We start from the raw sequence: 25,767 nt of genomic DNA, 5'->3' as shown, positions 1-25,767 counted from the left end.
CAGTAGCTAAGTGAGAGAGCAGCTGTTCTGAGAACATACAAAGAACAGGTAAAATGTTTCATTTCATCAAGGATGTGTGCAGCTGTAGCTAAAAAAAAAAAAATCTAGGTGTGTAGTAAAAAAATTAGTTAGCTTCTTAGCTGATGTGAATCAGTGTAAATCAATTTGCACCAGCTGAGGATAAAAGTCTTCCATTTCATATGACATCAGAGCTGTGATTATTCAAGCTTATTTTGAGTAGGGTGTGTGCATATAATGGAAATACTGTAGTTCATATGCAGTATCTATGCCTTGGTTCACAAGGGTTTTATATTCTTTTACAAATGCTGGGTTACATAACCATGGCATCTTATAGGTAAAAGAAGATGCTAGAGAAGGATAAGAGTGTAGCGATGTTTTATAATACAGATTGTAATACAATGACATCTTTTTCCTCAGATTTTTCTGAATATAGGGGCAAAACTAACTTGATGAGATGACTATTGACTGAAGGGTTCATGTTGCTGTGGACTGAATTATTCTTTCATGAGAGCAATGTCGGTTTTGATCTTTAGTTAGATGTTTGTCGAATAAGTTTTTCTCAAAGAAGAGGTTCATCTGAACAAAAATAGCCAGCTTCCTTGTTGCCACAGGTGGTGAATTTTGTGGGCCAGATCTCCAGCACAAATAGGTGTTGATTTATACATCTGAGTATCTGTCCCTCTGGTTTTACCATTATAAAGAACAAAAAAAAGTATGCCATAATGTATTCTTAAACAAACTGAGGATTTCAATCACTCAGAGCAATATGATCTAGTCTATATTACAAATTTTTATTGTATATTCCACACTCTGTCCATGCTTAAACCTTAGTTAATGTTTACAGGTGGTAAACACAGATACAGGAAGACTTTCATTTACACTGTGTAAACTGGGAATCAATCCATGAACCCCAAGGGAGTTACATTGGTGCCAGGGAGAGGAGAAGCGGGCATAAGAGATCTGTAACAAAGGCCAGAGAGGGAATTAGACAAGAAAAATATCTTTGGGCCCATCCCTTCAAGGTGCTGAATGCCTTTTCTGCAGTGCTGAATGATTTAATAGACTCATAGATTTTTTTTGCCTTAAAAATCTGAGTCTTTCCTCCTGCATAGCCGCGTACATAAAACCTTATCTAGTAATCTCTGCATCAAGACCACAGTTTCTGTTTGATCTATAGTATATCTTTTAGAAAGATATCAGTCTTTTAAAGACGTCAGAAGATGGAGAATCCACTATGTCCATGGATAACTTTTTTTAGCGGTCAGCTACAGTCAGTGATTTAAAAAAAATGACCCTAATTTCAAATTCTTCTTAGTTCAGTGGGATTTGAAGGCATCAGCGCTTTGCAGATATTGGCCTTTTCAGATCTGCTGCTGATTTCACTTTTCCAGAAAGCTTTCATTTTTTTAATGTGAATTTAGAACCCTTTAAAGTACAGCGTTGGCTGGGAGGGTGTTAAAAAGCAAATTGTGACGAGCGACTTTGAAAAAAATGACTGAATTGAGGAATTATTCCCTCTTCTGTTCTTTTCTTAAAAATCTGATAACTTTTTAAATGAGAAAGTGCAGACGAAGTTATTGCTTATAGTAGCATGATCCTGGAATGGCAGCTGATGTCTCTAATATCTATGGCTAATATAATCTCCCACAGAAAAACACCATTTACATCAGCTGAGGCTGCGTCCCATTGACTTTAGTGAGGCTACACTAATCTACAGCAGCTGGGATCTGGACCACATGATATCTATAGACCAATCATAATGTATTCCTCCCCTCACCTCCCCCTCTTGTAAAACATTTAGTCTAGTAAATTGTGGCGATAACCTAAGTCTGCTCAGACACTTCTGAACCTTCTTTTCTTTATACCAGAAAATTTTGGACTCCATTGTAAAGCCAGTAGTTTTTACTGGTTAAGAAACTAAATTCCAGGGCAATAAAATCTCCATAAAGCAGTTAAAACCACTCATATGAAGTCACTTTCATGTAAACTGTAAATGTTCATACTACTTGTATATAATTCACGTTTGGGGTTAGAGTCTGTCAGCAACAATTGCAGCTTTGATTTCTCTCTTCTCAGACAAGGTCAGTTTTGTGGGCGGCTGGCTGGAGGAGGACTTTGTAGCATTGAGCACTAAGGATACATGATTTTTAGAGGCATAGGGTAAAATGTTCTGTTTATTTGGGAAAAAGCCAGATGATGTACTCCATCATATGACGATGATCTTTCCACACCACCAGTAGCTGGGAGGGTGTTAAAAAGCAGCTACTGAAGTTAGCTATTTTTAAACCAGAGGGTAAGGATAACTTGCATCCAAGAGTTTTAAAAGAGCTGGCCAAGGAACTGTCTGGATTGTCAATATCTCTAATAAGTCTTGAAACCTAAGAGAAATTCCAGAGGCCTAGAAGCAAGTTAATGTTGTGCCAATATTTAAAAAGGATAAATGAGAGAACCCCAGTAATTATAGGCCTATCAGCCTGACAGTGATCACTCGCAAAATAATGGATCAGCTGATATGGGACTGGATTCCTAAAGAATTAAAGGAGGGTAATATAACTAATGCCAAACACCATGGGTTTATGGAAAATAGATCTTCTTAAACCAATTTGGTATCATTTTTGATGAGATTACAAGTTTGGTTGATAAAGCGAAGTACTGGTGTAATATTCTTACACTTCTGTAAGACAGTTGTGCTGCTTGACATCTTGATTAAAACATTCAGAACCTTGCAAAATTAATATGGAACACATTAAATGAATTAACATCTGACTGATAGGTCTCAAAATGTAACTGTAAATGGGGAACCATAATCCAGTGGGTGTATTTCTAGTGTGGTCCCATGACATGATGCTGTTAACAGCTTCAACCTGGGTGCCATAGAAGCCAGTAACTTGATCACTTCAAATACTTAGATCACTGGGTGTGTTTAAGTAGAAGGGAGCACTTACATCTGCTGGTAGCCTGATGAGTTAATTAGGTAATTAGCTCAGGAGCTGGAGAACCCAGAAAGGAAAGTAGGCAATATAAAAGGCTACCCCAAGGAGCTGGAAGGATTTCCTTATAACTGCTGCTATATGGTTGTATTGTATCTGGAGCTTAAGAACGAGACAAATACGCACACATGGTGAAGGTACCTTGGTGGACCTGTGTGCTGCTTATTTCACCAAGAAGTCTTATCAGCAAGGGTTTTCCTAGAGAGGAAGGGGGATCCCATTTGTAGCAATTGGTTCTTGCCCAACGCTAGACTGTTTATCCGTAGAAGACAACATAAAATCATCACAAAAGAAGTTTGCTGATTATATCAAAGATTGGAGAAACAGTAAATAACAGATAAAATGGATTACTAATGCAGAACAAGCTGCTAACCTAGGCACAATCAAGCAATATGTGTTTCAGTATAGTCAAACATAAGGTCATACACCTTGGAGCAAAGTCTACTGCCTGTACTTGGTCAGTCTCTAAGTATCTACATGGGAAATAGAAATTTGATGATAGAGGGATCTTTAATTTAACAGACAAAGGTCTAACAAGCTCCAAAGGCTGGAATTGAGCCTTGAAATACGACTTAATTTTTTAACAGTGAGGGTAATTAACCAGTGGAGCAATTTACCATGGATTGTGTAGGATTCCCACTCATTGGAAACTTTAAAATCGAGATTGGATGTTTTTTTCTAAAAGACATGCTCTAGTTCAATCACAGCTATTGGACATAAAGCAAGAATTATTTCAGTAATGTGGGATTTCCCGTCCAGTGCCTACTATGAAATCTTTGAGGGGCAAGAAGAAAGCTTTTTTGTGAACTAACGGCTGTGCATATTAGTGGATTCTACTGCAGTATAGACTATGTAAAGCACTGACCTACTTTTACAATTCCAATAGTCCATGTCTCCATTATAAAGGGATTGAGCCTTCTAGCCTGCCTTAGCATATGCCTTTACAGAGTGAGGCTGGGATTCCCAATTTTCCATTGCTGAATAGAATTAGTTATCCCTCCCTTGAGATACTGTAAAATAGTCACTGCTCCCTCAGCTGGGGGGATAGGAGGAGAAAGTTGGTAGCTTTCAGCATTGCATGGGCCAGTCCACCATAGACAGGGCTACTGTGGGAATTGTACCATTTCCTTGTGCAGAAAAGACATTCAGTCCTGAGGTATTAATTTTGCTGTGAACAAAGGAAAAGGCAAGACTTTCATTTGGGAATAATGTAACTTTTGGCCAGCAAAACGGTACCAGAATGTAGCTGCCAATTTAGTGAGTGGAATGTCTTACTGGGGCAGTATTGGTCACTGGTGTGCTTTTAGGTATAACTTAGACTCACAGATGGTAAAGTAAGAAGGGACCATCATGATCATCTAGTCTGCACATTGCAGGCCACAGAACCTCGCCTACCTGCTCCTGTAACAGATCCCTAACCTCTGACTGAGTTACTGAAGTCCTCAAATCCTGATTTAAAGACTTCAAGTTACAGAGAATCTGCCATTTACATTAGTTTAAACTGGAAAGTGGCCCGTGACCCATGCGGCAGAGGAAGACAAACCACCCACCCCCATCCCCAGGGTCTCTGCCAATCTGACCCAGGGGAAAATTCCTTCACAACCCCAAATATGGTGGTCAGTTGGCCCCTGAACATGTGGGTGAGACCTATCAACTATACACTCCTTCTCTCTAGTAACTCAGAGCCCTCCTCATTTAGTGTCTCATCCCCAGCCATTGGAGATATTTGCTTCTAGCAGTCGCAGATGAGCTACATGCCACTGTAGGCAGTCTCATCATACCATCCACTCCATACACTGATCAAGCTCAGTCTTCAAGCCAATTAGGTTTTTTGCCCCCACTGCTCCCCTTGGAAGACTGTTCCAGAGCGTCACTTCCTCTGATGGTTAGAAACCTTCATCTAATTTCAAGTCTAAACTTAGTGAGGGCCAGTTTATATCCATTTATTCTTAAAGTGCTGTTTTTGACGTATAAAGTCCTAAATGACCTGGGACCTGCCTGCTTAAGAGACAGCCTCTCTCTCCAGGCTATACTGCTACTGTTTGTTATTGCTGTGGTACAAATAACCAGAGGGCCCAAACAAGTTCAAGGCTCCCTAGTGCCAAGTGCTATACTGACACAGTAAGAGATGGTCCCTGAGTTTATGACCTGAATAATCAAGAGAGACAAAGAGTGGGAGGGGAGAGAGAGAAGTAAAGTAACATATCCAAGCTCAAACAGCATGTCAATGCTGGAACTAGGAATAGAACCCAAATCTCCTGAGACTCTTTCTAATGCCCTATCCAACAGGCCACTCTTCAAGATCACAACAGCAAGGATATATGTGTGAGGGAACGTTGGGAACAGTGTTCTTCACTAGGGTCCCTCAGCTTTAGAACTCGCTCCTCCGCTCTTGGATTGAAAGAGCCCACTCTTTGGAAAAGGAGAGGTGCACAGAGGGAGTGGGATGGGGTATTGGCTTGTTTATTGTATTGCTTGCTTATGGCTGGATTTTGTGAAGGGCTGAGGGTGCTTGATGTGCTGTGTTATATTGCATGTGATTATATCTGATAGTACAGCACTGAAAGCACTGGATAGGCACATCTTTGTTTTAAAAATTGCAATGAATAACAAGTAAACACAATGGCTCTTGGGAGTAATTTTGCTTTGCTGCACTTCAGATTCCACAATAGCTCAAAATTACAAAGAGGGATAATATGGAGGTGTGAAATCGAGGACTAGGGTGTCAATTCTGCCTTCATTTACATGGCTACAACTCCTGTTCAAGTCCCTGGGCCATGCACCCCTGAAAATGAGGATAGGATTGAAGTCAATGAATGAATGCTGATTTACACCAACTGAGGAGCTCTTCTGATGTGACTAGCACACTAATAGCACTTTCTAAATAATAATAATTCAAGATACTACGGATATGGGTGTACTATAGACAATGGGTGAGATCTTGGTCCTATTAATGTCAAAATTCCTATTGACTTAAATAGCACCAGAATTTCATTCCAGATTGATTTATTTTATTGTTGAATTTCTCCTCAAAATGTATAGACGTTTAAGAAAGCATGCTTGGAACTATGGTGAATACTTGCTCACATGAATAACAAAAAATCAAAAATGGAAAAAGTCCCATTGGCTTAAAGCCTTAGTTCAGTGCATCTCTGGAAATGTAACTTTTAAGAAGTCCCTGTGACACTAAATTTCAATCACGTATTTCAGCAGGTTTCAAGAAGATTAAAGTAAAATGTCCTAAGGGAAAACAATACCTACAGCAGTGATGGAATTCCATTATGGGAATCCCAGGGGTTAATATACCAATAGACTTGAAAAGAGTGGACCTTGCACATAGTTTGAATAAAGAAACTTAGTACACAAAGGGCCAGATTCTGATCCCATTCATGTGTAAAGCCAGAGAAACTCCACTTCCTTCAATGCAGATTTATACCAGTGTAACTGAGATCAGTCTGTCCCAGAGAGTATATTAGGGGGATAGGAGATAGAAATGTACCATCGATTTTCATTATCATGACTTTTACAGATCAGTTATAATATCAGCACCTATAGTATTCCTCAAAAAGGAGGAGTACTTGTGGCACCTTAGAGACTAACCAATTTATTTGAGCATAAGCTTTCGTGAGCTACAGCTCACTTCATCGGATAAATAAATAAATAAATTTGTTAGTCTCTAAGGTGCCACAAGTACGCCTGTTCTTTTTGTGGATACAGACTAACACGGCTGCTACTCTGAAACCTATAGTATTCCTGTGAGTCTACGGCTTGAAATGAGCATGCTTTTTTCAAAAATTGTTGTTAAATAATATGTATGTTCTCTAGCCCAAAGTTCCAAAGATGAAAGAGCTCTGTACTCCCTTCTCTATTGGTGAGAAGGGAAAAAGACTGCCATAGAGATTTTCATTTGCATAGGCTTTAGACTAGCTGCCCAAAAGTCCTCTTGTGACACTTGGAGAATCACCATAACTGTATATGAACTTAAATTTTGGAGGGTAGCAGGCTCCCAGAGAGGGGAAAGCACTTTCACCTTGTGGCAAAGGGTTCATTCAAGGAGTCAAGATTCTCCTCAGGGGTTCTAAGTGCTCTTGGTTCTACCATGCGAGATGAGCTCCAGAGCAGCAGCAAGGTTGGGCGGACTCCAACTGAAGCCTTGCTTACCCAGCACCTTAATAAAGCTGATTCACTAATATGGGTCATGTGGTAGAACCAGGTAAGCAGCTCCATTGGGACTGCAGAAGACCTGCAAAGAAATGTTGGTACTTACGGATCCATAGCGTGAGTGGGATTTGGTGGAAGGGTGAGGCTAAGGGACTTTCACCTGTGGGACATTGTCACTGGTGGTTGGGAAGGGAATTAGATGCCAAAATTACTGGAAGGGAGGGGATATTTTACTCTTTAGTTGCATATAAATTGTTGCTGTGTTTTCCCAAATTTATGGTAGTGTTCCCTTTCCCCTGATAAAGATTTCCTTGTTTGTGCATGCTTTCAGAGTGTGGAAGCTCTGCCTATTATGAGTAACCATGGAGGCTGTGTTTAGTCTTCCCAGGTTTCTGGGTGCACCTCTAGCCAGTTTCCTTATTTGTCAAGGAAGACCCTAGACATATGAAACCTGATCATTTCTGCTGCTATTAACCCCTTGGCAGAAGCATAACTTATATATACTACTGTATGCAAGAATTACTGATTTGGAACCTAGCTGCTAAAATCAGGTTATGTCTTTTGCACAATAAAAATATTATTTTTAACGTGGAATAACTGTTTTCAGTATACTTTAAATGTATATTTGAAGACTATTTTGGAGTGGTACTGTCTGGACAATGGCTAGTCAACTGCAACAAAAACGTTTATTCTGTCTTTATCATCATAATAAAAAAATAACAGGAACAAAAATAATCATTCAAAAAATTTTGGACCAGACCCTCAGTTGCTGAACATTGAAGTCAATGAATCTACTCCTATTTATCCCATCTGAGGATATGTTCAGACCTTGATCTTAGATGAGCACTATACAAAACTCTAAGTACTAAAAAATTGAATATATCATCCAGATTTCAAATTGCAGTGTAACAATAGGAAAAGACTATGATTCAGTAATGAGTTCTGAGACAACAATAAGAACTGAGGCCATATATCTTCAAAAGCAATTTAGGAATAGTACGTGAAGCCATCATGTTTTCCTGGTTCTGTTGGAAAGAATTGTATTGTAGTGATATTGTGCATACCAGAATACTATCAACCATGCTTTCTTAGATTTTTATAGCTCCTTTGTTCATCACTAAGTGAACCTGTCCTCAGTTCCCATGTCTTTAACCGACACACAGATGAAGGAAACAGCCTGCACTGACAAACAGTCTTCAAAGTACTGCTAATATCACACAGTATATAAAAACATCTCTCTTTCCATATCCAGTAGCTTTCCTAAAAGCTGTCAGTATGTCTCAGGACAAGCACTAAATTAAAATGCACCCTCAATTGTTTGTTCCAATGGCAAATAAGAAATCTGGTGACGTGGTTGCCTACGTCAGTATGCTGTGAAAGACAGTAAGGTGGCTATTTGAACATGTTTAGCCAGTCCACATTTTTGAACATAATTAGAAATGTGTATGAATGGTTGAGCCAGAAAAGCTTTTTCTCCATCTTGTCTGTTTTTATCTGTTAATTTTACCCGTTTGTAATGAGTGGAACTGGGAAGTTCCTAGGAGATAATTTAGTTAGTGATGCAGTGTACTGTTACTGGGTGGCTGGTATGTTTGGTAGGGCTGTAAGATGCTTATTTGTTTTTTCTTCTCCTCTTAAAAAGTATGCCTCCATTTTAAGAAAGCCAAATTAAATCCTTCCATTACATTAACTTCACCTGAAAAGATTTTCGGTGCTAATCTGCCTCTTAAAGTGCCTTCACTAGGGTCAAGAGTTAAAATGTACTGAAATGAGTGGGAATGTATCTCATTTCATAGAGAACATAAGAATGGCCATACTGGGTCAGATCAAAGGTCCATCTAGCCCAGTATCCTGTCTTTTGACAGTGAGCAGTGCCAGGTGCCCCAGAGGAATGAACAGAACAGGTAATCATCAAGTGATCCATTCCCTGTCGCCCATTCCCAGCTTCTGGAAACCAGAGGCTAGGGACACCATCCCTGCCCATCTTGGCTAATAGCCATTGATGAACCTATCCTCCATGAACTTATCTAGTCCTTTTTTTGAACCCTGTTATAGTTTTGGCCTTCACAACATCCTCTGGCAAAGAGTTCCACAGATTGACTGTGCGCTGTGTGAAAAAAATCTGCTGCCTATTAATTTCATTTGGTGACCCCTAGTTCTTGTATTATGAGAAGGAGTAAATAACAACACTTCCTTCTTTATTTTCTCCACACCAGTCATGATTTTATAGACCTCTATCATATCCCCCCTTAGTCGTCTCTTTTCCAAGCTGAAAAGTCCCAGTCTTATTAATCTCTCCTCACATGGCAGCCGTTCCATACCCCTAGAGCTGTTGTTTCAGGCAGTCTGCAGTCTCAGGAAGATAACCCTGCATTGGTTTTACAATGCATTATACTTGCTTCTTTTTCACAAGCATCAAGTCTATACGTTTAAAAAAAAATAAAAGAAAGAAAGAAAGTTTGTGTGGTACAGAATCTGAATCTGTCATGGGGCCAGACAAATAGCTGAAGTGGGACAGATCCAGCCAATGGCCTGGGTGTTTGACACCAATGATTTATGCTATTTCCCTTTCATGTTACAATAATTGTCACAAATTGGATTTATGTTGTGCCATTTCCTGTTCTAGTGCAATCTCTGCTGCAAGGAAAAGGTTTCAGAACTTTAATGCCTCTACTGTTCTTGGAAAGATAACAGTAAACTGGCCTATTTTATGATTTCATTGCTTGGCTATTCATGTTCTTTTTTTTCTGTAGCCTTCAGGGGAAGCTAGGAGGAAAGGGAGAGACAGAGAATTGGTTTGCCATTGAAAATACAAAGAGTCTGATTGTTGGCTTTGGAAGAGAAGAGTGAATAAAGGAAAAAAGGCTCCCAAAATTACTCCAGAACAGGAAACCCTAAAAATGCCTTCTACCCTTCTGTTAGATCCATGTCCATTTGCAAAGTGAGCAGCAGAGAGCAGATGTTGCATAGAAGAGGCAATATTTACTTAAACAATGAAAAAGGAGTCGCACAGCTTCTTTATACCCAGTGCGCACCAGACTGCAATGATGTGCATGCATACTCTCTCTCTCTCTCTCTCTCTCTCGTTCCACTGGACCACGGTGTATGCGTAAAAGGTCTAGTCAGATGCCTGATGAATCCACTTATGGCTGACCCCCGCAATTCGAGAGTGAGACAGCTTATTACAAGTTTCACAGATCCATGTGTTGTCTAAGCTGGAGTCCAAGATTACAGCACCTTGCTCTCTTCTTTCTCACGTTGCTTCCATCCTCTGGATCAAAGCCACTTCATGTTGAGCTTCACCCAGTGCCAGATGTTCCCTGCACCCAGTGCCAGATGTTCCCTGCAGATAGAACAGGATTCTGCACTCTCCTCTCAGCTGTCTACACTGTTGTTGAACGACTTCATATAATTTTTGAACACATCATGGTACTGTCATAAATGGTGACACCTGCTTTCTAGAGCCATCTCAAAACATGCTGTACAAAATATTCTTGGAGATATGGTCTCCCAGTCTCCTGATGTGACCGAGCCATATCCTCTTCCTGATAGTAGTTTCTAAGTGTGTCAATCCTGCACATTCCAGAACCTCTGTGTTTGGTGGTATTTTGTCTTCTCACTTTATTTCCAGAATCTTACACTGCCATCTCATGTGGAAGCTCTTCAGTCTCCTGATATGCCTAGCATATGCAGTCCATGTTTCTGAACCACAGAGCAGGGATGACAGCATGCGAATCTCATAGATTCGCATCTTTCACTTAGCTGATCATTTGTTGTTATTCCATGCACGTTTCTGTAATAGCCCGAAATTCTTAGCTGCTTTTCCAATTCTGTTATTTAGTTTAGTCTGAAGGTCAAGATTCCTGCTGACTGTAGAACCCAAGTAGCAAAAGCTGTCGATGACACCAAGAGATTTCCGTCCAGAGTAAAGTTAGACATTGGTTCTTCCACTCCTTGGTACATGAAGACTGTCTTCTTGAAACTGTCAACCCAAAGCTCTTAAATAATGCAGAAAATCTGTCGAAGAAATTTTGAAGAGAAGATTCACTGTGACAACCAAGGCCGCGTCATCCACAAACCGGAAATCTCTCCGAACCAGCAGTTTCACTTCCTTTTTCAGACTAAACCTTGTGCATTAAACAATCCCCCATCTAGTCTGATTCAAAGATAAATGCCATCATTGCTGTCCTTGAATGCATGGAAAAGCAGGGATGAAAAGTAGACATTAAAGAGCATGGGGGCTAAGACATACCCCTGTTTCATTCTGTTACTGATGTCAAATACATTTGATTCTATGTTGTCATACACAGTTGCCTTCATACCTTGATGTTATGAGCAAACAATGTTCAACCGTTTGGGGGAACAACCCAATTTCTTCAGAGCAATAAAAAGGCCCTGTCTGTTGACCATATCAAAAGCCTTTGACAGATTGATGAAGTGGTATAGAGTGGTATATGTTTTTCTCTATATTTGTCTTGCAGTTTCTTGACCGAAAATATATCAATGGTGGAGCATTCTGAGCATAAACCGCAAAAAACAGGCTATAGGTATTAGTTAAAACGTGAAAGACTTCAATGTATAGTGTCATCTCATGATAACAGCAGAAGTAGGTGAACAGTCAGTGTGGGAATGGGAATGAGTAGCTGACGGGAATTTAATCGGATATCCATCAAAGTCCAATTAGTACATACTCCACTGCTGTGTGTCATGCCGAATGCTGTAGTATAACTTTTACTGTAACTGTGCATGTCTTTCAGCTCCGGAACGGTGTGCTTCCTGTTGGTGGATGTGTTGTAGGAGATGTAATGATTTTTCTAATGCAATGACACAGTGAAGTGAACAGTATATAGTGGTCATTATTAAATAGCTTGTCCGTGTATTTTATATACGTTCTTATGCTGCGCTCATATCTGAGCGCCTTACAGCAGTGCACTCCATCACTGTGAAGGGAGTAGTGAATATCAAAGCAAAAATTTCATTAATTTATTTTGTCATTATAAAGGTACCTTTTCAAGACTATGTGCTCTAAACACATAATTAATAAGACAATACAATCTCACCAGCAATAATAGTTTCAAACAGGAACTCAGCCATCTAGCCTTTTGTAAAATCTTCTTTCCCACACTTTCATTATTATAGTAGAATCATAGAATCATGGAATATCAGGGTTGGAAGGGACCTCAGGAGGTCATCTAGTCCAACTCCCTGCTCAAAGCAGGACCAATCCCCAATTAAATCATCCCAGCCAGGGCTTTGTCAAGCCTGACCTTAAAAACTTCTAAGGAAGGAGATTCTACCACCTCCCTAGGTAACGCATTCCAGTGTTTCACCACCCTCCTAGTGAAAAAGCTTTTCCTAATATCCAACCTAAACCTCCCCCACTGCAACTTGAGACCATTACTCCTTGTCCTGTGATCTTCTACCACTGAGAATAGTCTAGAACCATCCTTTTTGGAACCACCTCTCAGGTAGTTGAAAGCAGCTATCAAATCCCCCCTCACTCTTCTCTTCTGCAGACTAAACAATCCCAGTTCCCTCAGCCTCTCCTCATAAGTCATATGTTCCAGACCCCTAATCATTTTTGTTGCCCTTCGCTGGACTCTCTCCAATTTTTCCACATCCTTCTTGTAGTGTGGGGCCCAAAACTGGACACAGTACTCCAGATGAGGCCTCACCAATGTTGAATAGAGGGGAACGATCACGTCCCTCGATCTGCTGGCTATGCCCCTACTTATACATCCCAAAATGCCATTGGCCTTCTTGGCAACAAGGGCACACTGTTGAGTCATATCCTGCTTCTTGTCCGCTGTCACCCCTAGGTCCTTTTCCGCAGAACTGCTGCCTAGCCATTCGGTCCCTAGTCTGTAGCGGTGCTTTGGATTCTTCCATCCTAAGTGCAGGACCCTGCACTTATCCTTGTTGAACCTCATCAGATTTTTTTTGGCCCAATCCTCCAATTTGTCTAGGTCCCTCTGTATCCTATCCCTACCTGCCACCGTATCTACCACTCCTCCCAGTTTAGTATCATCCACAAATTTGCTGAGAGTGCAATCCACACCAACCTCCAGATCATTTATGAAGATATTGAACAAAACCGGCGCCAGCACTGACCCTTGGGGCACTCCACTTGATACCGGCTGCCAACTAGACATGGAGCCATTGATCACTACCCGTTGAGCTGGACAATCTAGCCAATTTTCTACCCACCTTATAGTGCATTTATCCAGCCCATACTTCTTTAACTTGCTGACAAGAATACTGTGGGAGACCATGTCAAAAGCTTTGCTAAAGTCAAGAAACAATACATCCACTGCTTTCCCTTCATGCACAGAACTAGTAATCTCATCATAGAAGGCAATTAGATTAGTCAGGTATGACCTTCCCTTGGTGAATCCATGCTGACTGTTCCTGATCACTTTCCTCTCATGCAAGTGCTTCAGGATTGATTCCTTGAGGACCTGCTCCATGATTTTTCCGGGGACTGAGGTGAGGCTGACTGGCCTGTAGTTCCCAGGATCCTCCTTCTTCCCTTTTTTAAAGATGGGCACTACATTAGCCTTTTTCCAGTCGTCCGGGACTTCCCCAGATCGCCATGAGTTTTCAAAGATAATGGCCAATGGCTCTGCAATCACAGCCGCCAACTCCTTTAGCACTATCAGATGCAACGCATCCGGCCCCATGGACTTGTGCACGTCCAGCTTTTCTAAATAGTCCCTAACCACCTCTTTCTCCACAGAGGGCTGGCCATCTATTCCCCATGTTGTGATGCCCAGCGCAGCAGTCTGGGAGCTGACCTTGTTCGTGAAGACAGAGGCAAAAAAATCATTGAGTACATTAGCTTTTTCCACATCCTCTGTCACTAGGTTGCCTCCCTCATTCAGTAAGGGGCCCACACTTTCCTTGACTTTCTTCTTGTTGCCAACATACCTGAAGAAACCCTTCTTGTTATTCTTAACATCTCTTGCTAGCTGCACCTCCAGGTGCGATTTGGCCTTCCTGATTTCATTCCTACATACCCGAGCAACATTTTTATATTCTTCCCTGGTCATTTGTCCAATCTTCCACTTCTTGTAAGCTTCTTTTTTATGTTTAAGATCCGCAAGGATTTCACTGTTAAGCCAAGCTGGTCGCCTGCCATATTTACTATTCTTTCGACACATCGGGATGGTTTGTCCCTGTAACCTCAATAGGGATTCTTTGAAATACAGCCAGCTATCCTGGACTCCTTTCCCCTTCATGTTAGTCCCCCAGGGGATCCTACCCATCAGTTCCCTAAGGGAGTCGAAGTCTGCTTTCCTGAAGTCCAGGGTCTGCTGCTTCTGCTGCTTACCTTTCTTCCCTGTGTCAGGATCCTGAACTCGACCAACTCATGGTCACTGCCTCCCCGATTCCCATCCACTTTTGCTTCCCCTACTAATTCTTCCCCAAAATGACCAATGAGGAGACAAGATACTTTCAAAAGCTGGGAGGAGGGAGAGAAACAAAGGGTCTGTGTGTCTGTCTATATGCTGGTTTCTGCAGGGGATAGACCAGGAATGGAGTCTTAGAACTTTTAGTAAGTAATCTAGCTAGGTACGTGTTAGATTATGATTTCTTTAAATGGCTGAGACAAGAATTGTGCTGAATAGAATAACTTTTTCTGTCTGTGTATCTTTTTTGTAACTTAAGGTTTTGCCTAGAGGGGTTCTCTATGTTTTTTAATCTAATTACCCTGTAAGATATCTACCATCCTGATTTTACAGGGGGGATTGCTTTATTTCTATTTACTTCTATTTTTATTAAAAGTCTTCTTGTAAGAAACTGAATGCTTTTTCATTGTTCTCAGATCCAAGGGTTTGGGTCTGTGGTCACCTATGCAAATTGGCGAGGCTTTTTATCCAACATTTCCCAGGAAAGGGGGGATGAAAGTGTTGGGAGGATTGTTCATTGTTCTTAAGATCCAAGGGTCTGGGTCCGTAGTCACCTAGGCAAATTGGTGAGGCTTTTTACCAAACCTTGTCCAGGAAGTGGGGTGCAAGGTTTTGGGAAGTATTTTGGGGGGAAGGACGCGCCCAAACAGCTCTTCCCCAGTAACCAGTATTAGTTTGGTGGTGGTAGCGGCCAATCCAAGGACGACGGGTGGAATATTTTGTACCTTGGGGAAGTTTTGACCTAAGCTGGTAAAGATAAGCTTAGGAGGTTTTTCATGCAGGTCCCCACATCTGTACCCTAGAGTTCAGAGTGGGGGAGGAACCTTGACACCCTGTCCTAAATGAAGTGGCTAGATTTGCAAAAAAGTGCTCAGCAACCAGCAGCTCCCTTTGAGAAGAATAAAAACTGCTGAATTCTCTTGGAAGTCCATAAGGCGCATAAGCCATTTATGTGAAATGTACTTTTGGAGTGATCACTTTTATATCCTACTTCATCCCAGTGCATCTTGAACAGGTGGAGTCACTCACCTTGCAAAGCAGGCTTGAGAATGGAAATGGCCCTTGAGATGACCCTTAACTAGAGGACAGTGAGAATGACACAACATGTTACCTCCTTGCCATTTCTTAGCAGCATGAGAGAAAAAAATCCTGATTTTTTCCAAACTGGCAAGATAGTCTCCTAATTATCACATTTCCTGGAACAGATGGGAAAGCATGTGGAGAGGCTGCTTGAAAAATGGTGGTTTCTACAAAAAGAAAGTTGTACTTAACCATTATTACTCAGGTTGTCTGGGAGGTAGCACTTTGAGACTCCTGCATCTGACAACACTTAAAGAACTTTTCATTTGTTTTTATGTTTTTTACTGTTTGCTTGTCAGATTCCATTTTAGCCCTCAAGGCTTCCACTGAGCAAGGTATTTTGAGGCTCAACGGGTCTCAGATGCTCTAAATTCATGTGTTGCAGTACATAGCTGATCTGAGGCCCTAACTTCCATTTTACATTTTAAACACTATGGTTTGTGCTCTTTTCTGGTGGCTTCACTTGGGCTGGATTTCCACTTTCTGAACAATACCTGTTTGGCTGAAAATCTCTTGAATTTTACAGTTCACCCATACTGTCTTTTATTTCAATTGCCTTCCTGCTTTTTTTTTTTTTTTTTGCATACCTTCTGTGACTCTGCCACGAGATGCATGGCACAAAGCCTAGGGTTTTTAATTTTGCCCCTTTTCATTTTAGAGACGTTTTTGAACGGTTAGGCAGCTGGTGTGCTGAGATAAGTACTTTTCATGCTGACCACATTGTCTCATTGTTTCCTTGTGCTCCCCTATCTGTCTGTCTATATCCATCTCTTTCTTGTCTTATTGTAAGCTCCTGAGGATAGGAACTGTCCTTTTGTTCTGTATTTGTACAGTGCCTAGCACAATATTTGATATGTAATAGAGTGGATAAAAAAATTTCTGTTGGAAAAAGCAGTTTTCGTGAAATTGAAACATTTCATGGGAACATGTTTTTTTGATGGCAACGGTGTTGAAATGAATCACTTTGACATTGTTGTTTTGATAAGGTACAAAGGTTTCATGCAGATGTTATTTAATTTTGACTTTTATACTATAATCTTAATTCAATTCTATTTCATGTTTTATAATATGTTTCAACATGATTAAATGAAATGTTTTTACCTTATTGAAACAATGTTTTGATTATGCTGAAATAAATTGGTTAGTCTCTAAGGTGCCACAAGTACTCCTTTTCTTTTTGCGAATACAGACTAACACGGCTGTTACTCTGAAAAATGTTTTGATCAGAATCAAATTTTGAATTTTTGTTCCAAAATTTTTTTTTAAAATTTCAACGTTTTCCCCCCTTCTGATTCTGGATGAAAACAAGTTTCAAGATATCGGAATTTCCTGCAGGATGGAAATTCCATTTTCTGACCAATAATACAGCCTGGTCTTGTACTGTTTTATCTTTTGTGAGTGATATGATCCCTCTTGCTCATCACAACCGGCAGAGATGTTGGAGGCAGACTGTCAGGAAGTGCTCATCATAGCAAGGCTGCAGTAAAATCTGGGACAGGGGATCTGACCATGTGTCATGGCCTGTTGCAGGGAAGACCAAAACCTGTGCCCGATGTGGGGGATTTCCATGGGGTGGGGGTGTGCCTGTGACACAGAGGCTAATAGGTGCCAGCTGGCAAAGAGTTCACACTACTGTGTGTCAGCAACTCTTATCAGGCCTGAAAAACTCACTAAACTTAGCACATCACTTTTATGGTATTTATTCATAAATAGTCGGAATGGGCGACAGGGGATGGATCACTTGATGATTACCTGTTCTGTTCATTTCCTCTGAAGCACCTGGCATTGGCCACTGTCAGAAGCCAGGATACTGGGCTAGATGCACCTTTGGTTTGACCCAGTTTGGCCGTTCTTATGTTCTTAGTGTCTTGTAAGGTATAAAATCAAAGCAGGTAACATACTGGTCATCATAGGCTTTGTGAGATATATGTATGTACAGATAATATGTAAGGAGTTGTGTACCTATTAAAATGTTTTAACTATGTAACCAGGCACAATTGACAAACAGGTTTTCTGCCAGACAAGCATGTCTATTTACCTATCCTTGTCTCTGATGTAAATTAAGCACTGTAAGCCAAACACAATGGAATCTACATTTGCATTTCAAGTCAACATGAAGATGTGAAGACAACATAATGAAGACACTGGAGACTAAATCATAGGGGATTGTCCTGTGTCTGGTGTGCAAAGACAATTAACTTCAGGGTATAAGAGGAAGGCAAAAGGATCCCTGATTTATCCTTCACCTAGAGAGTAACTGGGCAGTGCTATTACATTCATGAAAATTGGACTCAACCACGGTTGGGTTGAAAGCATTGTTAAGGGCCCTTGGATTTCTTCAGACCAGGGCTTAGACTGTTAAAATTAAGTTTAGACTAGAAGACGCATGTTGTTTCTTTATGTTTTATTTGTAACCTGTTGTTCTTATTATCCTTGCTCACTATCTCTTAAACCTTAATCTCCATTAATAAACTCAATTTGTTTTCACTATATGTACATTACAGTGCTGCATTGGGGGGCCTGGATCAGCATTCACATTGCATTCAGTACCTGGCCCAAGACAGGGAAGCTAATGATCCAACCAGCAGACCAAATTTGGTGATGAATCCTTGTCACGTGCCACCTGAGGCATGTTGCACATACGCTAAGAAGAAGAAGTGCTGTGTTACTATATTGGCACTGATACTCAGCTGACTCAAATAAGCTTGTGAATGTACTGGCTTTTTGGGGACAGCTTACCTGGTAATTTCTGTGAGTGTCCAGTGGAAAGGCCTGGACACTACAGAGGGAGGTATCAGGGGACATGGGATACTGGGGTGTACCTAGTGTTTACATGCAAGGCAAATTTAAGGTTGGCAGAAGCCCAGAGGAGAGTGCTTGAGTGGCTGAAGGTGAAGGAGCTGACACCCAGCTATCCCAAGAAAGACTTGCTCTTGCTGGAGGCAGAGTAGGTAACAGGTGACTTTCAGTCCTGGGTACCTGAGAAAGTGTCACAGTGCCTCACGAAGATTTCTTCCCCGGATCCCCCATGGCTTTTCTGAGGGAAGTGGCAATCCATGCTCAACCGGGCAGCCCATTCCTTTCAACGCTGAATTCCCACTCCCATTTTGCAGTGCATAGCATTTGTGGAAACCATAGTCCCCAAGTGTCCTTGCATTGCAGATCTAGGGAGCACTCTTAGGGAAGACAGGATGTGATTTACACTTGTCCTGTATTTGGAGTAATTTTTGTACAAACTTTTCCCCCTGTACACCTTTCTTACTTCAAGTAGGCCCCAGAAACACAATATTAACATGTTTTTAATAATAGGAAGCTATAGAAAACATAATGGAAAGAAAAATATAGTCAAATCTGCCCCCAGAAATATTCTGAGATGTGTTACACATATTTGGACTACATGAAAAGCATAACAAAATGTTTATTATGGGAAAGACTGACCCAGAGGAAGAAATGAATAGAAACTTAAGCAAAACGCTTGTCTGAGGATACCTAATCAGAGGGGTTTTAAAAAAATGGAAATAGCACTGCTCTCTTAAGTTCTTATGTGGCTCCCCATCATGGAGTGTCTCACAATCTTTATTGTAACACCTTCAGGTAGTGAAGCGCTGCTATCCACATGTTACAGATAAGGAACCAAAGCAGAGAAACTAAGTAATATGACAACGATCACACAGGAAGTCTGTGGTGAAGAGGGAATTGAATCTGGGCCTTCCCCTCTCAGATAGACAGCCTGCTAACGTCTACTATGCTTTGAAGAAATCTAAACAGTGCAGTTGTATCAGTCACTCCTGTGAGAAGTTATCCACTATTTTGCCCCGCACATCAGTGGTTAGTTGCCTTTTCACTCAAGCCTTTGACTATAACTCCCATCCTCCAACAATTTAAAGTCTGAGGGGGGAGATTTTGCTCTTCTGTGTACAGAGTCTCCCCTGTCTCACTCAGAAGGATCACCTTTGTGACACCCTCCTCAGAACCCATGGGGAAGAGATAGGGACATAGTGGACTCGGGGAAGAGTGAATTGCACCAAGACAATCAAGCTAGAGCCTTGACCACCAGCAAGACCAAAACACAGCACCCCAGTGCCACTGGGAGCCACATGTTAACTATGTTGTGTTGTGTGCGTGGACCCAAACTAATCAATAAAGTGCTTAACTTCTGGTATGTGAGTAGTCCCCCTGAAGTCTATGTGACTATGCATGTAACTATGCATGTCATTAAAATGAAGCACATAGGGACTACGTTGGGGATAAACCATGTCACATACTCACTACAACAATAACAAAATCCAAAGTAAAAAGTGTAGACGAGCCCTGTTTGAGAGCCTATTCATGGAACTTGTCCAAGTCCTGGAGCCATCTGTGATATAAAAGTGCACTGCATAGACTCCTGAAATAAAAAGAGTCACTGCCAGGGTGTGTTGGAAATCTATGTCAGAGCTGCTTTTTTATACAGCAAGCATATATATCCTTTGCGTAAAGATTCAGATTTACTGACAATGTCTGCTGTTTGGAAGTGATTTCAGGACTGAAGAATGTTCTGATGAGGCCTGATTTGATTCAGGGGTCACATGCTGCTGCAGTAGACTTTATGTTCTTTTGGGCTGACCTCTAGAAATAATAATAATAATAAAGAAGAACCAGGTCAAGGGCTGCAGGCTAGTACCACTTGGAAACTGATTACAGCTCTGGTTGTGCACAGCACTAAAATTTTCCCTTGTAGACTGCAGCTTTGATTTAGTTGGTATGTTAATATGGAAGTCTAAATTAAATCAGGCTTGTGTCACTGGTATTGAAAAGGCACATTCACTTAGCCCTGCCTTTCTATAAAATGCAAAGAAAGAAAACCATATGGCAGATTAGGGCAAATTGCTTTAATATTGTGGCCAAAAGCCAAGAGACAGAAAGCTCTTGTCAGTGTAAAATGTGCCCCTCTCCTGCTTTACTGCTTTACATTCGCAAAAATCACAAGTTAGCCAAGTGAGCGATCGTATGGGCTGGAATGTATTTGATACTATAGGTGAGATATTGAGAAATGGTGTTCACACTAGTTTTAAAAGTTACAATAAAACCAGATTGTTTGGCTGGCAATTGAACACTCCCTTGTGCTGCTAGAAACTGGACCCATTAGCCTAGTCCAGCGCAAGCCCAGGAGCATCAGAAAGGGGAAATGAGCAGACGCAGTGAGTTAACCGTCCAGTCTTATTATTATTATTGTTTTATTTATTTTGTCTAATGTGGTAGCATCTCCAGGCCCAAAGTGGGGACTGAGACCCCAAAGCACTGTAAATACATATAACCATAAGACTGTCCCTGCCCCAAGGAGCTTACAATCTAACTAGTTTCACTGTCTGAGCTACACAGAGTTGTAATAAGTAAACAAACACCAGGACTGGTGAAAACCAAATGCCATTTTAAAGATTTTAATTTTAATGATCCTCCTCAAACAGGCCTTGGCTCTTGTCATTTTCTCCTTCAGGCTGAAGATGCAAAACCCCTTGTCTCTACTCTCTTCCAAAGCATCTGCCTCCTCACCTCCTCTCCTCCTTCCCACCTCAGCACCCTGCAAATACCTCTCATGGGCCATCCCTGGGGAGAAACAACTACACTGACTTCTGGGGCTGGTGCCTGGGAAAGGTTGAAGAGGGAGCAGGAGACCTAGTGCACTCCACTACACTGTCTCCCGCACAGCACCTGAGAAGTGGATAGTTGAGCTAGTGCAACTCTAAGCTCTCCATAGAACCCCTCGGCATCCCGAGCCTGCTTCTACAGGTGTCTTAATGAGCTGGGGAGGAGAGGCCAGTGGTGTCGTGCATGCTGTCTTCATGTTGCCAGACATGCCCATTCCTGGCATCCCTAGGGTTAGGATGCCTCTGCCCTTTTATATTCTGCCGGTTCTAATCTCCTCCCCCTAGAAGGCATGCTATGCAGAAAACGTTATGGAGGGGCCTGTCTCTCTGGCTTCCTTCTGCATGTTTTGCTATGGGATGGTCAATCTGGACCCTTCTCCCTCCTCCCCCGAAATCCTCATGCCTTGTGTTTAAACTGACAAAGCTGCTTTGGGAGACCAAAGTCTTGAGAAATGAAACTGTTCTGTCCTGCTCCTACCTGCGCATGGAACTTCTGAACAGATATTGCTATTGTTTCCATGGTAACCCTTCTGTGTGCATTTATATTCTCTTACTTAAAGCTTTCATTAGATTTAACATTTAAATAGGCATTGATTAAAACATGACATTTGTAACTCACTGAAAAATTCATTTTGTACAAAACCCCATTATGTAGCATAGGCAAACTGGTTGATGGCCAATTTAGTTAATAGGGCTTTTCAGCTGACATGGGATCAGACCACAAAAAGCTACGTTCTCATAATATTAAGTGCTAACTGAACCCCACACAACTAGGGGATTTAGAATGGAGGTAGATGGTGCATAGGCACATCAGGTATTACAGGTAATGTAAGACTGCTGCCTGCAGCCTTCCTACAATATTTAGCAGAATCTATCTCCAGATTCTACCTCATTCTATATCTAAAATCAGGTTAGAAATATTTGGATTTCATTGAACCAGAGCTCCAACTCCCCGCTATGATGACTCAGCCCTACAACCGCTTCAAGTATATACAGTGAGTTTTGTGCAGATTCTAGTCTGTGTGTGTTTGTTGTTCAAATGAAACTTTGACTCTGTAATGGAGCAGAGTGGAAAACAAGGGCTCATCATCCAATAAATTGTCCCATGCTGCAAAATCCAAATAATGGCACAATTACTCCATGGCCCTAGATGAAACAGTGGCTACAGTATTGCAGGTATAAACAAAATGCATTGCAGGTATGAACTCAGATTACACAGAATCATCTAACAAGTGTACAGTTCCTGGGCCAGATCCTCAGTTGGGTACAGTGGGATAGCTCTGTTGAAATTAGCTGAGGAGGTGTTTGGTCACATAGAATCATAGAATCATAGAATATCAGGGTTGGAAGGGACCCCAGAAGGTCATCTAGTCCAACCCCCTGCTCAAAGCAGGACCAATTCCCAGTTAAATCATCCCAGCCAGGGCTTTGTCAAGCCTGACCTTAAAAACCTCTAAGGAAGGAGATTCTACCACCTCCCTAGGTAACGCATTCCAGTGTTTCACCACCCTCTTAGTGAAAAAGTTTTTCCTAATATCCAATCTAAACCTCCCCCACTGCAACTTGAGACCATTACTCCTCGTTCTGTCATCTGCTACCATTGAGAACAGGCTAGAGCCATCCTCTTTGGAACCCCCTTTCAGGTAGTTGAAAGCAGCTATCAAATCCCCCCTCATTCTTCTCTTCTGCAGGCTAAACAATCCCAGCTCCCTCAGCCTCTCCTCATAACTCATGTGTTCCAGTCCCCTAATCATTTTTGTTGCCCTTCGCTGGACTCTCTCCAATTTATCCACATCCTTCTTGAAGTGTGGGGCCCAAAACTGGACACAGTACTCCAGATGAGGCCTCACCAATGTCGAATAGAGGGGAACGATCACGTCCCTCGATCTGCTCGCTATGCCCCTACTTATACATCCCAAAATGCCATTGGCCTTCTTGGCAACAAGGGCACACTGCTGACTCATATCCAGCTTCTCGTCCACTGTCACCCCTAGGTCCTTTTCTGCAGAACTGCTGCCTAGCCATTCGGTCCCTAGTCTGTAGCTGTGCATTGGGTTCTTCCGTCCTAAGTGCAGGACCCTGCACTTATCCTTATTGAACCTCATCAGATTCCTTTTGGCCCAATCTTCCAATTGGTCTAGGTCCTTCTGTATCCTATCCCTACCTGCCACCGTATCTACCACTCCTCCCAGTTTAGTATCATCCGCAAATTTGCTGAGAGTGCAATCCACACCATCCTCCAGATCATTTATGAAGATATTGAATAAAACCGGCCCCAGGACCGACCCCTGGGGCACTCCACTTGATACCGGCTGCCAACTAGACATGGAGCCATTGATCACTACCCGTTGAGCCCGACAATTTAGCCAGCTTTCTACCCACCTTATGGTGCATTCATCCAGCCCATACTTCCTTAACTTGCTGACAAGAATACTATGGGAGACCGTGTCAAAAGCTTTGCTAAAGTCAAGAAACAATACATCCACTGCTTTCCCTTCATCCACAGAACCAGTAATCTCATCATAAAAGGCGATTAGATTAGTCAGGCATGACCTTCCCTTGGTGAATCCATGCTGGCTGTTCCTGATCACTTTCCTCTCATGCAAGTGCTTCAGGATTGATTCTTTGAGGACCTGCTCCATGATTTTTCCAGGGACTGAGGTGAGGCTGACTGGCCTGTAGTTCCCAGGATCTTCCTTCTTCCCTTTTTTAAAGATTGGCACTACATTAGCCTTTTTCCAGTCATCCGGGACTTCCCCAGTTCGCCACGAGTTTTCAAAGATAATGGCCAGTGGATAATCACTTTAAGCTTGTCAGAAAGTGTTAAGAAAAACAAAACTGAAGATGAATAAATGAAATTTTGAGACAATCCTAGTGTTTTTTTCCATTTTCTGACCACCTCTGGTGACTGTTACACAACATCAGATTCTCATTCACTCTTCTCTACAGAAAAAACTCTGGTGAGCCTTCCACTGTGAATGGGTTACCTATACAGGTAACCAAGAGCTATATACTCTTAACGTGCAAGAAGGGGTTCTAATACTTCATGATAGCCACAAGAATCAAGCTTAAGTTATTAGTAACAGCACTAGAAGCCTGAGCTGTGTGTGTTTCTCATATATTTTATAAATTAAAGAGATAACAGGAGACTTACAAAGATACAAACTTTTGCCTCCCTTTCTAATGGGCAGAACTTTGCACTTGCAAACATTGTTCATGCAATAATTAGGGGCACAAATTCTACCAGTTAGATGGCAAAGTACTGTGCTTGATTGTGGGACCATATAAGTTATTAAGCTGTTCAAGGGCCTTGTCTAGTCCAATGGCCAATTAAGTCAATGGAAGGTCTTATGGGAAGCACTGACCCTGAAAAAGATTTGGGAGTCCTGGTGGATAATAAGCTGAACATGAGCTCCCGATGTGATGCTGTGGCCAAAAGAGCTAATGCAGTCCTTGGATGCATAAACAGGGGAGTCCCAGGTGGGAATGGAAAGGTTATTTTACATTTGTGTTTGGAACTGGTGTGACCACTGCAGGAATACTGTGTCCTGGTCTGGTGCCTACAAATCAACAAGCATGCTGAAAAACTGAAGAAGTTTCAGAGAAGAGCCACAAAAATGATTAAAGGATTAGAAAACATGCCCTGTAGTGATAGACTCAAAGAGCTAAATCTATTTAGCTTAACAAAGAGAATGTCAAGGAGTGACTTGACTACAATCTGTAAGTATTTACATAGGAAACAAATATTTAACAACGGGTTCTTCAATCTAGAAGAGGGGTATAATCTGATCAATGGCTGGAAGTTGAAGCTAGACAAATTCAGACTGGAAATAAGATATACATTTTTAACAGTGAGAGTAATTAACCATTGGAACAATTTATCAAGGGTCGTGGCGGATTCTCCATCACTGACAATTTTTAAATCAAGATTGGATGTTTATCTAAAAGATAGGCTCTAGGAGTTATTTGGGGAAGTTCTCTGGTCTGTGTTATATAGGAAATCAGACTAGGGCATCACAATGGTCCCTTCTGCCTTGGAATCTATGAGTCTATGACCTTATTGGGCACTAGACTAGGTTCTAAGCATACAAAAACATAGGCAATATATAGGGCTGTTTGGAAGCCCTTTTAAGTCAGTGGGAGTCTTTAACTTCTGAGAGCTTTAGATTAGGCCCATATTTTGCAGATGAAAATAGCTTCCATTTTTGCAGGTGCAATCTTCCGGAAACCAGAACTCAAATATCCAATTTTTGCCTCTTGTATTATTTTAATAAAGAAAATATTTTATATAATTAAGAATGGATTTGATTTTAAAAGCTATATGGAGAAAGGGTAAGACATTGTAGTTCATCAAAGGGACAAGGTAGTCACAGAATAGTACTTGGAACATTGGTTTCCAAACTGCGAGGTGTGCCTCCCTGGGGTGTGAGAGGGGATGCTACAAGGTTATCAGGGGCCATAAGGACCTGATGGGTCTCC

Source organism: Lepidochelys kempii, chromosome 3 (assembly GCF_965140285.1).
Source record: "Lepidochelys kempii isolate rLepKem1 chromosome 3, rLepKem1.hap1, whole genome shotgun sequence".
In the NCBI taxonomy this organism is placed as follows: domain Eukaryota; kingdom Metazoa; phylum Chordata; order Testudines; family Cheloniidae; genus Lepidochelys; species Lepidochelys kempii.
Note: the sequence above shows the minus strand (reverse complement) of the source record.